The sequence below is a fragment of the Stenella coeruleoalba genome (assembly GCF_951394435.1).
Source record: "Stenella coeruleoalba genome assembly, chromosome: 8".
In the NCBI taxonomy this organism is placed as follows: domain Eukaryota; kingdom Metazoa; phylum Chordata; class Mammalia; order Artiodactyla; family Delphinidae; genus Stenella; species Stenella coeruleoalba.
The window spans coordinates 52,838,550-52,851,148 of record NC_137154.1 but is presented as its reverse complement, the minus strand read 5'-3'; the positions used below and the strand labels follow the sequence as shown (position 1 = coordinate 52,851,148).

Below are 12,599 nucleotides of genomic sequence, written 5' to 3'. Positions count from 1 at the left end.
TGGACTGCCTTTTAACAAGATCTCTAGGTGATTTGTTTGAGAAGCCCTGCTCTATTTATTTTTTTTTTACATCTTTATTGGAGTATAATTGTTTTACAGTGGTGTGTTAGTTTCTGCTTTACAACAAAGTGAATCAGTCATACATACACATATGTTCCTATATCTCTTCCCTCTTGCGTCTCCCTCCCTCCCACCCTCCCTATCCCACCCCTCCAGGCGGTCACAAAGCACCGAGCTGATCTCCCTGTGCTATGCGGCTGCTTCCCACTAGCTATCTACCTTACGTTTGGTAGCGTATATATGTCCATGCCTCTCTCGCTTTGTCACAGCTTACCCTTCCCCCTCCCCATATCCTCAAGTCCATTCTCTAGTAGGTCTGTGTCTTTATTCCTGTCTTACCCTTAGGTTCTTCATGACTTTTTTTTCTTATATTCCATATATATGTGTTAGCATACGGTATTTGTCTTTCTCTTTCTGACTTACTTCACTCTGTATGACAGACTCTAGGTCTATCCACCTCATTACAAATAGCTCAATTTGGTTTCCTTTTATGGCTGAGTAACATTCCATTGTATATATGTGCCACATCTTCTTTATCCATTCATCCGATGATGGACACTTAGCCCTGCTCTATTTCTATTCCCTCTGTCACTTAGGCCTTAGGATCGTTGTGGGAGATGAAGAAAATAAGTGTTTCATAAACTGTAAAGTGCAGTGCATTCAGGGCTCTGTGAGAAACCTGGGGACTGCAAGTGGAGGGAGGCAGGGCTGGGGGTGCCCCAGGAGTCCATCTCTCAGTAGCTGGATGTCATTTCCAAGCTTCTGTGAGTCCACCTCTATCCCCCTCCCATCCAAGGCTGAGTCTTGTTTGTATTTCTTGCTGGTATGAGGCTCCAGGGCCCGATCAGATTGGAGAAGGTTCTTATGTCGGAATGGGATTGGGCTGGACACCAGGCCTGAGCCACCCCTGCCCTGGGTCCCACCCTGGCTCTGACTCTGACTCTCTGGGTGACATAGGCCCTGCCAGCCTCAGTGTCCCCTAGTAGGCAATGTGGCGACATCCTCCGCAGCCTGCAGTGCTGACCCAGCACCCCCTTCCCTCTCCCCCTCTCCCCCTCTCCCCTCTCCCCAAGGCCTGTCAGGACCATCTCTCCTCCCAGTTCCTGGGCAGGAGGGCTGCCCTGCCAGCTGTAGGAGCTGGTGATGGGGGAGGCGGGGCATGAGTCACAAGTCAGCCACATAATTGCGGTGCCCCAGGTCCCTCCTCCAGCCCACCCGGCCCTCCCTCAGCGGCTGCTTCAGAACAGCTGGTCTGGTGTCTGCCTCCAAAGAAGCAGGTCCCTGGGCAGCAGGAACGGGCCTCTGCCTCCCAGGAGGCAGGCATAGCCCCAGGTTTCACCCCAGGGTGGCTGGGCCTTGGATCATGTTTCTGTGGGCCCTGGTGGGGCAGGAGTGGTTCAGACCGCGGGTTGTACTGGGTTTGGGTTTGGGGCTGGTTTGGGGGCGGCATATGTGGAGGTGCTTGTGTTGGGTCTCATAGCACACGACTGGGTCACATACGTCTCCTTGGCTCTCCCACCGGCCTGGCGGCTTCCCGAGGGCAGGGACTAGATGTGACCCATCCCTGGTCCCCATACCAAGCGTGGGGTGGGCACAGGGTGGGGGCTCACTAAGGGCCGGGTGGGAGGGGAGAAGGCAGGATGGACTGATGTGTAATCTGACTGGGTTTGTCCCCTCAGCTCTCCCACTGAAGTGACATCACCACCTCTGTGGACAGGACCCCCCAGGAGCCCAGCTCACAGCCACTGGTGCCTTCTTCCAGGTAAAGGAAAAAGCAAGGAAGGAGGTGGGGGGAAAGGAGTTAGAGGGAAGCTGCAGAGAGCAGCCCACTGGGTTCTAGAAAGATGTTCGCTCTCTCACGGGAGCCGTACTCTACAGTTCATGGGAGAAGGCAGAGGAAACAAGGATTATTTTTCCATTTTACAAGCAAGAAAAAACAAAAACAGAAACTCTGAGTAGAGTTGTCTCTTGCTTTCTCTAGTGGACTAGGTACTTATCTAAAGCACCTCACACATATTAGATCATTCAATCCTCACAACAGCCCATGAGGTTGGTGCTATTATTATCCCCACTTTATAGATAAGGAGACTGAGGTCTAGAGGCATTAAGGAACCTGCTCGGTTAGTAAGTGGGAGAACTAGGTTTCAAACTTGGCAGGCCGGCTCTGGGTTCACATTCCTAACCCCTATGATTTACTGCCTCTCTAGAGCCAGGCGTTAAACTAAGTTTCCTTGAACTTCAGTTTGGAGGTTTAATGGGCTCCCATTTCCAGGGGAGATTTGTATTTTAAGAGAGAATCCCAGAGTGAGTGATGCTTCAGCCAAAGGAATGAATGGTAAATGGTGGAATTAGAGGCCTTGAATCATGGACTGAGCATGAACCTTCAAGGTTTACTGGACCAGCCAGCCCCTGGGACTTTCTTCCTCAGCATTCAGGCAAGGTTGGTTTTTAGAAAGGAAACCTGGAAATCTGAAAGAGGGGAAGAGACGCTGAGGCCCCAGGTTCTCAGACTTGCCCGAGTGGCAGGGCTGCTGCTCGTCACAGAGCACTGTGATGAAGAGAGATGCAAGTGGCAGTGAGAAAGTCAGTATTCTGTGCTACATCTGAGGTCATCTTGTACTAGACCTGGAACAGATAGCAGAGGTTTCAAAAAATCGTGGGAGAAAATACTTGAGAGCTTTTTTAGTAATTTAATTTTTCCTGTAAATAGAGAAAAGGCTAATAATTATTCAGAGGCAGAATTGGGAACAGGCTCCGAAGTGGCCCTGCAATTGGGTGGTTTAAGAGGCTCTGATGGGTTCTTTCTTTCCTTCCTTTGCACATTTAACCAGCTTTTCTGACTGACATATAAACGCGTGCCTCCTTGGTGCTGGCCCAGTGCAGGAACACAGGTCCCCCGTCCAGTGATTCCTCTAGCAGGGACGGGGCCTGGGGTATCGCGTGTCCCTATCACCTGCAGGGTCGCAGATACTGTGGCTCTTCAGAAAAGCTGGGCCAAATGGATCAGAAGTCTCCGCCTGGGGAAGCTCTCAGCCTGGTGGGCAAGGCAGCCACGGAAGCAGATAATTACTGTGCACAGAAGCCTATGATCATGTCTCAAGAGCTCTGCTTGGTGATTCGAGAACAAAGGGAAGAAGCAGTGGGCTTCTGCGGGGGGATCAGACCAAGCTTTGTCCAGGGTGCATTTGTTAAGATGGTTGGGATTTGGATTGGGGGGGTAGGGTGAGGGCTGTCGTGGCAGAGGGCCCAGCATGAGCGAAGGTACGGGGGAGGGGGGAGGTTGGGAGGTGCCGTGTGCTCGGAGCACAGCCACGTGAGGAGGGCCAGGGGCAGGTGAGGCTAGACAGGTAGGTGTGAGGAGAAGGAAGCAGAGAGAGATTCCTAAAATGGCAAGACCTGCTTCTCCTCCCATCCCCAGGGCCTGCCTGGGAAGCCTGTTTGTCTAATAACTGCTGTTTTACATAAATAAATAACGTAAATCATTGCTCTCCGTTCCCTCAGGGGCTAAAAACTGGGCGGAGAGGAGTCTGCTCAGTGCATGTCCCTGCCGGACTCAGCTTCCTCCTCTCCTCCTCCTCTTCAGGGCCCCCTCCTTCCAGAGACCCAGGGAGAGGCAGCGGAAAAAGCCAGCCTGGTTCCTGTGCCTGGGAGGGGCTGGGGCGTCCACCAAGGGTGAGAGGATGGTGAAAGTCTCTCCCCTGACCAGGCCCCTGGCCTGGCCCTTTGCTCACTGCAGGGAGGACCTGTCAGTGCTGGTGGGCGGAGGGGGGGCTGGGGGCAGGCCCCTCCTCTTAGGAGGGCCTTCCTTCTGTACCCGTTTAAAGAGGGAACCGCTCGGCCCTCCAGGGAGGAAGGGGCCACTGTGCCGGGGACCCAGCACTAGAGGCTGTGCAGAGGATTTCTGCAGGGAGGGGAGGCTGGATGGAATAGCTCCAGGTCTTTCCTGGTGCTGACACTTGATGACTTTCATATTCTGGAATCCAGGGTTAGTTCTAAGATCCCTGTCGGATTGTGCCAGGATTCCATGATTATGAGAGCCCTGGGGGAGGGGATTCTAAGACTCTGGTTTAGAGAGTGTGAAGGCTGTTCCCGGTGAATGCTGAGCCCAAGCTCATAGCCCTGACCTGGGGAAAGAGAGATCCAAAGAGAGGTCCTCTCTGTGCCAAGAGAACCCAAGGGCCCTGGGCAGGGTCCTGAGCCTGATCCCCGTTCAGCCTATGGCCCCAAACATGCAGGTCTGTCCCCCAAGGGCCTTAACGAAGGGTGCAGCTCAGCAAACGTGTCCTGCCCTCCACCAGCCTCAACCTCCTCGTCCATAAAATGGGGATCCGGTACTTACCCGTGGAGTCAGGGCCATGCTTCAGTGAGACGATGTGTGTGGAGGCTCCTTGTACACTGCAGAGCGCTGTGAGTGTGGCTGTAATTGTAGCTGCTGTTGCTGCGACGAGACTGTCTCCTTGAAAGGAAGGGCCACGTCGGATTCTCGGTGAATCTCTCTCAGGTCCCAGCAGTGCCTGGCACACAGCAGAGGCGTCTTAAACATACACTGAATGAGTAGATCGGGTATGGAACAGATCATACCAGAGGCCACGGTTCCGAGGAAGCCAGCCCTTCCCGAAGGAGAAGCAGGAAGAATCAATCCTGTAGCCCTTCCTACAGGAGGCTACAATCAAGGGCTACAATCAATCCTGTGGCCCTTCCTACAGGAGGGCAGCCCGGAGGGACAGAAGGGGACCCGCGACCGGGGTGAAGCAAGCCTGCTGGGAGTTTCCCCAGAGGAAGAGCAATGAGAAGTCTTCTGGGACAGAAGTGTTGGGTAAACAGGACGCCCTGGCACCACGGTGGAAAGAGATTAACAATGACCCTGATTATGGCATGATTGATTCTTTGACAGCTCCTGTAGAGCCCCAGCCCAAGCCACTGAGTAGCTTTTCCCCCAAAGAATGAGCGGCCATGACGGGGCCACCGGCCCACCAGGCCTCCTTCCCGGCACCTCCTCCCCCAGCCTCTCCCCACCGGCAGCTGCCTCAGTGACAGACTTCCTTCCTCCCTACATCTGCCTGTCTTCTCTGCTGATTTCATTAGAATCTAGGGCTTTCTCTGAGGCCCAGAGAAGCAGAGTGCCTCGCTCAGGGCCACACGGTGAGATGTAGCAGCCCACATCTCTCAGCTTAAGCCATCTGATGAGCGGGAAATGTAGTGACTCTTTGAGCGTTCCTCAAAAGCTAAGCATAGGAGGCTGTGCTGGAGAGCAGTAGGGTGGGACGTGGGATCGGATGGTCTGGGAGTGGGAGGTCCCAGAATCAGCTCTGTCCCCGCATCTCCAGCCCCAGCTCTGGGGCCAGGGATTTGTTTTGTGGATTTGGGTTTGGTCGATTATTTGGAGAAACAGCCCAGCTGGCAAGCTGCCCCGGGGGTGCCCTGCTGGAAGGTCCCCAGAGGGCTGGGAGGCTACTGTTGGAGTAGACACCCCCATCACACCCAGATGGAACCCACCCGGGACTTAACTTGCTGCTGGAGCCCTCAGCCCTGGGAGAGGCCCTGCTCACCCTCCCTGCACCACGCTTCCCCTGTGCTGTCCCCTTACCTAGAGCCCCCTTCTTTCCCCCCTTGTGTTACAAATCCTCCCTTATTTCTGAGTTCTGTTGACATCCACCCTCTCCAGGAAGCCGCCCTGCAGTGCGGCTAGAGGAAGCACAGGAGTTTTGGGTCCAGAAGAGACCCTGACCCAGGCAGGGCTGAGTTCCTAGAGGAGGAGCTGCTGCGCTGAGATGAGCAGGAGTTTTCCAGGCCTCAAGGCGGTCAGAGGATCCCAGAGCTAAGGTGGTTTCACAGGCACACCTGCATTGGGAACAGGGGATGGGCATGCAGTGAGGAAGGACCACCGGGAGGCCCTGGTCTGGCTCCAGGGCCATGTTTCCTGAGCACTGTGGGAAGGAGTCCCCACAGCCCTGTGCCTTTTACTCCTTGGGTTTCACTCTAAGTCAAGTTTGGGGTCATTGTGAGTTATCCAGGCTGTGACTACCTATACCTTGGTCCCTGTCAAAGATGGTAGAGATACCTGGACAGGGGCAGAGCCCTGGCCTGGGGTTCAGGATGACCAGGCCTCTAACCTCGTCGCAGGCCTTCCTGCAGCTTTCAACCTCGTCTTGACTGCTCCAGTGGGCGGCGGGCTCCTGACTTCCAGCCATTGGTCCTGGGAATGGAGGGGGCTCTTCCCCACCAGACCAGGCAACGACTGTGGGATTTGTCCTTCCATCCTCCTTGAGCAACCCCACCTCTGCTTATCTCCTGAGGATGGGGAGAGAGCAGGTGGATAAAGGGTTTTTAGAAGCTGAGCGCCGAAAAGGCCCTTGGAGGTCATCCGATGTTGTTCACACCATCCCATGATACAGACGGGAAAGCTGAGACCAGAGGCTTGTGGAGGTCACCCAGCCTGCTGGTGACTGAGCTCAGCCTCAGCCCACCAGCACCGAGTCTGGGCTAGGGTTGAGTCCCAGTGAGGGCGGCCATGGCCAAGGAGACGGGCCCGGGGGGGGGGGGGCGGGGGGGGAAGGGAGAGGGCGTGGTTCCACCTCCACATGTGCACCCTGCCCTGTTCCCTGGGCCCCGGGAAGGCTGCCGGAGGAGGTCAGGTCTCCGTCTCCCCCAGCCCTGCACCCACTGTATGTGGGGGGGTCCTTTTTCCTGCCCAGAGTTCTTGGTCACACTCCATGCCCCTGCTGCCAACCAAAATATTGAACTTGGCCCTTTGCGGTGCAGTTTTCAGTGACACATGCTACAGCTGTCATGGACACGGAAGGTGGTAGAAACGTGGGCAGCAGACAGACCCTCCGTCTAGGGCTGGTGCCATGGAAAGACTAGGCTTTAAGGCAGCCCTGGTTTCAAATCCTCTCTTCTCCATGGTTAGCTGTCTGGCCTCGGGTGAATCGTGTCATCTCTCAGGCCTAGATCTATTGATCCAGCTATCTATTGATCAATTGATATAGATATTTAAATTAAATACCTATGTATTTAATTAATAGATGATTTTTTTGGTGACAGTTTTAGAAAAATTGATCGGAAAATACAGAGTTCCTACATACTCTCCTTCCCCTACCCCATGGTTTTGCCTATTATTAACGTCTTATCTTAGGGGGGTACGCTTGCTATAATTGATGAGCCAGTGTTGCTACAATACTATTAACTGAAGTCCATAGTCTACATTAGGGTTCAGTCTTTGTGTTATATATTCTGTGGGGCTTGACAAATGTATAATGACACGTATCCATCATTACAGGATCATACAGAATAGTTTCACTGCCCAAAAAATCCCCTGTGCTCCCCACCTCCAACCCCTGGCCACCGCTGATCTTTTTACCACTTCTTGGTTTTGCCTTTTCCAGAATGTCATATGGTGAAATCATACAGTATGCAGCCTTTTCCCATTGGCTTCTGTCACTTAGCAATGTGCTTTTGGGGTCCCTTCGTGTATTTTTATGCCTTGATAGCTCATTTCTTTTTACGGCTGAGTAATATTCCATTGTCTGGATGGACCCCAGTTTGTTCCTCCATCCACCTGGGGCCCATATTTCTAACCTGTAAAAGAAGACTGTCAAACTCTACTTTGGACAGCTCTCATCGGGAGCTGACACAGGTGCGGCGCTCGGCATGCTGCCCCACAAGCTCCCACACCACCTTCTGTCACTAGCTTCCTTCACTTAGCATGATGTTTTCGGGAGTCATTCACGGTGTAGCACGTGTCAGTATTTTTTGCAGCCTTGGGTCCTTTTTGTGTCTTTCCATCTCGTGCCCATTCCTCAGAGAGGTAAAACAAGTCTCCAAGGTCACACACAGCAAGTCAGTTGAAGGAGACCAGGCTGCGATCCAGGCACTGACACCTGGCCTGAGACTCTTTCCACTCTCAAGAAAGAGAGCAGGCCTGGGGCCTGAGGCAGCGGGGTCTGGGGGCAGTGAGGGCCGGGCACCCTGCCAGTCAGGGGAGGGACGAGGAGCCGGGAAGTGGGTGAGGTGCGTTCCCAGGGTGTAAGGATGGGCGAGGCCCCTGGAGGTGTATGCCCACCCCCTGCATCCTTCGCCCACTCCACAGCGGACCTGCCCTCCGTCTCCCTCCTGACTCCCTCCTGAAGCCCCTTCCCTGTGCAAACAGGAGGCTGTGGAAGTTCGGGGCAGGGACCAGGAATTCAGACAGAAAATGAGACTTTGGGCTGAGGAGGACCCTCAAGCATCAGGCTAAGAGGTGAGGGCTTTCTCTTGTCCCAGAGCCAGCGGGGGGTCCAGGCTGAGGATTTCTTTGGAACCTGGCTGATATCAGCAGCTCTGGGAGGTGGCTTGGAGAAGTTAACTGATGCAAGTGATGCCATTAGCCCTGGCAGGAGGGGGCAGCTGGGGAGAATCTGGTCTCTGGGGGCTTGTCCTGACCGCTCAGGGTCTGGGCAGCGGGAACATCCGAGCCTTCTCGGAAGTGTGGTCCAGGACACCCCCAGGGCTGCCCCCCCTTGCTACCCCGTGCTGGCCACTGGGGAAGTCGGAGTAACTCAGGCTATCCCCTGGGGGAGCAGGCATGTCAGTGGTGCTCCCACAGGCTGCCCAGGAAGAAGGAGGGATGCCGGGAGCCCTCTAACCAAACCTGGGGCTCAGGGGAGGCTCCCCAGAGGAGGTAACATCTGAGCGGAGACTCGAAGGGTCAGGAGGTGTTAGCCAGATGAAGGGACAGCAGGTTCTGGAGTGCTGAGGCTAGAGGAGCCAGATCCTGGTCATTTGTCTGCTAAAAACTCCCTCTGACTGCAGGTGAGACCTTGGATTGGCAGGGCAAGGCCCACCGCAGGGATTCCCCATCCAGGGGAGAGGTGAGACTGGGCCACTGCCCTGGCAGTGGCCAAGGGTGTGCTGAGAAAAGGGTCTTGAGGGATGTTAGAGGCAGGCTGGGGGTGATGAGGCGGTCACTGTGCCCATGATGGGTCTGGGTGACCCCCCTGGAGACAGCAAGGAGCCGCTGGCTATCTTGATGGCCCCAGGAGAACATGCAGAGGAAAGAAAAGAGGTTTGCCTCTCAAAGATGCCCCTGCAGTTCTGAATAGTGTGAAAATTCATGGTGGGGATGTGGGGGGAGGGAAATAGTTCCAAGAGCCACAGTCAGCTGAGTCCCCGGCTGGAGGCCTGGTGCAGGCAGCTCTACTTCCCTCTTTTCCAGATTTGAAATGGAAATTCCATTCCTGGGTGGGTTGTAGTGCTCATTCATGGGGGTGGGGGAGCAGAGGACACATGGGAATCAGTCCCAGAGTCGGGGTGGGGGTGGGGGTCCTGGGAAAGGAATGGGAGGGCAGGGCCCCTGCCTGCAGAATGCCCACCTGCCGTGCCTCAGTCACTGCAGCCATGTGCCCTCCTGGCACCGCTGCCCCTCCCCCAGCCCCCAGTCATCTGACCTTTTTTGGAAGTCAAGACAAAAGCTGAAACCAAGGCTCAGGGAAGAGCCCTGAGTGGCTCTGGCTACAGGGCAAGTCATTGGCCAAGGGAGGGTGAATCGAGGGCCCTTTCTACATATTAGCTGCTTCCTCCCTTCCGGGGGAAGTAGGGGCAGGTGTTGTGGCCCACCTGACAGCAGAGACCCTCATCTGGGGGTTCACAGGGTGAGACGTGGTCCCTGGCTGTGGACTCTGGCCTTCTACCTCCTCTGGAAGGCTGTGAATGTGGGAGTACATATGTGAGCACACACTCCTTCCATTTTTTTTTTTTTTTGGCCACACTGTTCAGCTTGTGGGATCTTAGTTCCCAGCTTAGCGATCGAACCCAGGCCCTTGGCCGTGAAAGCGCCAAGTCCTAACCACTGGACCATCAGGGAATTGCCCACACACTCCTCCTAGAGAGGACTAAAGCTGAGAGGATCCCCTACCTGCTGACCCCACTCCTGACCTCCCCAACCCCATGGGTGCTAAGCTGACTGCAGCAGCATCGCCATCCTATACCGTCCCCCAAGCCCTGGGCTCCACACGGCTCCGAGAGCCCCCAGCAGCGGCACCATGTCCACATGTCTCCGCAGGGAGCCACGGGCACAGAGGCTGCACCAGACGCTTCCCAGCAACTAGGAGGCTCCAGGTCGGTCAGTGTGCCCAGCAAGCTCCTAACGCGCCTCCGCACTCGGACAGGAGGCTGTCATCCCTGTGCTGAGGTTAGCGCTTGGAGAGCGGGGGGAGATAGGGGGTGTTAGGCAGAGGCCCTGAGCAAGGCCCAGACGTGGAAGTAGCTGGTGGGCCTGAAGCCCGGTGCCCCTATGGTGTGGCCTCTGGGGCGTTAGAGACGGGAGCTCATCCTACAGGCCTCAGCTCAGCACTGCCTCTGGGAAGCATGCCCAGACCCTCCCTGCACCTGTTAAGTGCCCACAGCACCCTTTCCCTTCTCACCCATATGCTGCACTTACAATACCGGTTCAGGGGCCATGGTGGCCCCGTGGTTGCAGGGTCAGTAGACTTTCCCTATAAAGGGCTGGGCAGTAAGTATCTTAGGCTTTCTGAGCCATATGGTCTCTGTCGTAACTCTGCAGTTATCCTTAAAGCAGCCATAGACAATACATAAATGAGTGAGTGGGCCTGCGTCCAGTAAACCTTTATTTACAGACTCTGAAATTTGACTCACGTATAATTTTCACGGATCAAAACATATTTTTGTTTTGGTTTTTCCCCCCAACTACTTAAAAAATGTAAAAACCATTCTCCTCTTGTGGGCTGTATAAAAACACGTGGCTGGAGTTCTCAGAGCTCCTGGTACGAGCTTCTTCCCTTGGGTGGATTCTTGGCTTTTCTCCCAGCATGGCCCCCAAACACAAGTCTTCACTTCCACCCCAAGCAAAGAAACCGAAGAAACCGAGACTGACTCCTGCCTCCAGGCCAGAGGAAACGTCTGCTTCTCTGAACTTGCCGAAGGAAGAAAAAGAACAGCAAGAAGCAATTGAATATATTGATGAAGCGCAGAATGAAACAGACGGACTTAACGAACAAGCCAGGGAGGAGATTGTGAAAGTAGAACAGAAATATAACAAACTCCGCCCACCATTTTTTCAGTAGAGGTCGGCACTGATTGCCAAAATCCCAGATTTTGGGGTAACAGCATTTGTTAACCGTCCACAAGTGTCTGTACTCCTTGGGGAGTACTGCGTTATTTGCAGAGGTGCTGCATTATTTGACGAGAGTCGAAGTGACAGAATTTGAAGATCTTAAATCAGGTTACAGAATAGATTTTTATTTGGATGAAAACCCTTCGAAAATAAAGTTCTCTCCAAAGAATTTCATCTGAATGAGAGTGGTGATCCACCTTCAAAGTCCACTGAAATCAAAAGGAAATCCGGAAAGGATTTGACAAAATGTTCAAGTCAAACGTAGAATAAAGCCAGCAGGAAGAGACGGCATGAGGAACCAGAAAGCTTCTTCACCTGCTTTACTGACCATTCTGATGCTGGTGCAGATGAGTTAGGAGAGGTCATCAAAGATGATATTTGGGGCTTCCCTGGTGGCGCAGTGGTTGAGAGTCCGCCTGCCGATGCAGGGGACACGGGTTCGTGCCCTGGTCCGGGAAGATCCCACATGCCGCGGAGCGGCTGGACCCGTGAGCCATGGCCGCTGAGCCTGCGCGTCCGGAGCCTGTGCTCCGCAACGGGAGAGGCCACAACAGTGAGAGGCCCGCGTACCGCAAAAAAAAAAAAAAAAAAAAAAATGATATTTTGGCCAAATCCATTATAGTACTACTTGATTCCGGACATGGATGATGAGGAAGCGGAAGGAGAAGAAGATGATGGTGATGATGAAGAGGAAGAAGGATTAGAAGATATTGATGAAGAAGGGGATGAGGATGAAGGTGATGAAGATGATGATGGGGAGGGAGGAGAGGAAGATGAAGGGGAAGATGACTAATGGAACACTGATGGATTCCAACCTTCCTTTTTAAATTTTCTCCAGTCCCTGGGAGCAAGTTACAGTCTTTTTTTCTCTTTTTTCTCCTCCTCTTGTGCTCAGTCGCCCTGTGTTTGAGGTCTCATTTCTCCTTTATACCATGGCTCACAACTTATTTTGGGGAGAAATACCTTGAGCAGAATTCAGTGGGAAAAGAATCTCTACCCCTTTCTGTTCCAAATTCATTTTTATCCCTTCCTGTCTCAAAAAACCTTTATGGAATCAACACCACCATGCTCTGTGGGAAAAAAAAAAAAAAACCTTCTGCTCCCTTAGCTCTGCTGGAAGCTGGAGGGTGCTAGGCCCCTGTGTATTAGTGCATAGAATTCTAGCTTTTTCCCTCCTGTCTCTGTATATTGGGCTCAGAGATTACACTGTGTCTCTATGTGAATGTGGACAGTTAGCATTTACCAACATGCATCTGTCTACTTTCTCTTGTTTAAAAAAAGAAAAAAAAACTTAAAAAAATGAGGTTATAGAAGGTCAGCAAAGGTGGGTTTGAGACGTTTGGGTGGGTTAAGTGGGCATTTTGACAACATGGCTTCTCCTTTGGCATGTTTAATTGTGATGTTTAACGGACATCCTTGCAGTTTAAGA

General features: G+C 53.4%; 1 protein-coding gene and 1 pseudogene across 4 annotated transcripts in view; both read left to right on the top strand.

The window, feature by feature from the left end:
• Positions 1-12,599, top strand: part of GDPD5 (glycerophosphodiester phosphodiesterase domain containing 5) — a 92,376-nt gene that overhangs the window by 33,415 nt on the left and 46,362 nt on the right. For 2 of the 3 annotated variants that reach the window (XM_079929987.1, XM_079929989.1), the window contains exon 2: positions 1,740-1,822. The exons of the other annotated variant lie outside the window; for it this stretch is intronic. The gene's annotated coding sequence lies outside the window, so the exon portion shown is untranslated. The remainder of the gene's footprint in view (positions 1-1,739; positions 1,823-12,599) is intronic. 3 annotated transcript variants of the gene reach the window in all.
• LOC307190673 (protein SET-like) lies at positions 10,437-11,963 on the top strand (annotated as a pseudogene). The gene is made up of 2 exons: positions 10,437-11,570; positions 11,793-11,963. The product of its transcript is annotated as a protein SET-like (transcript).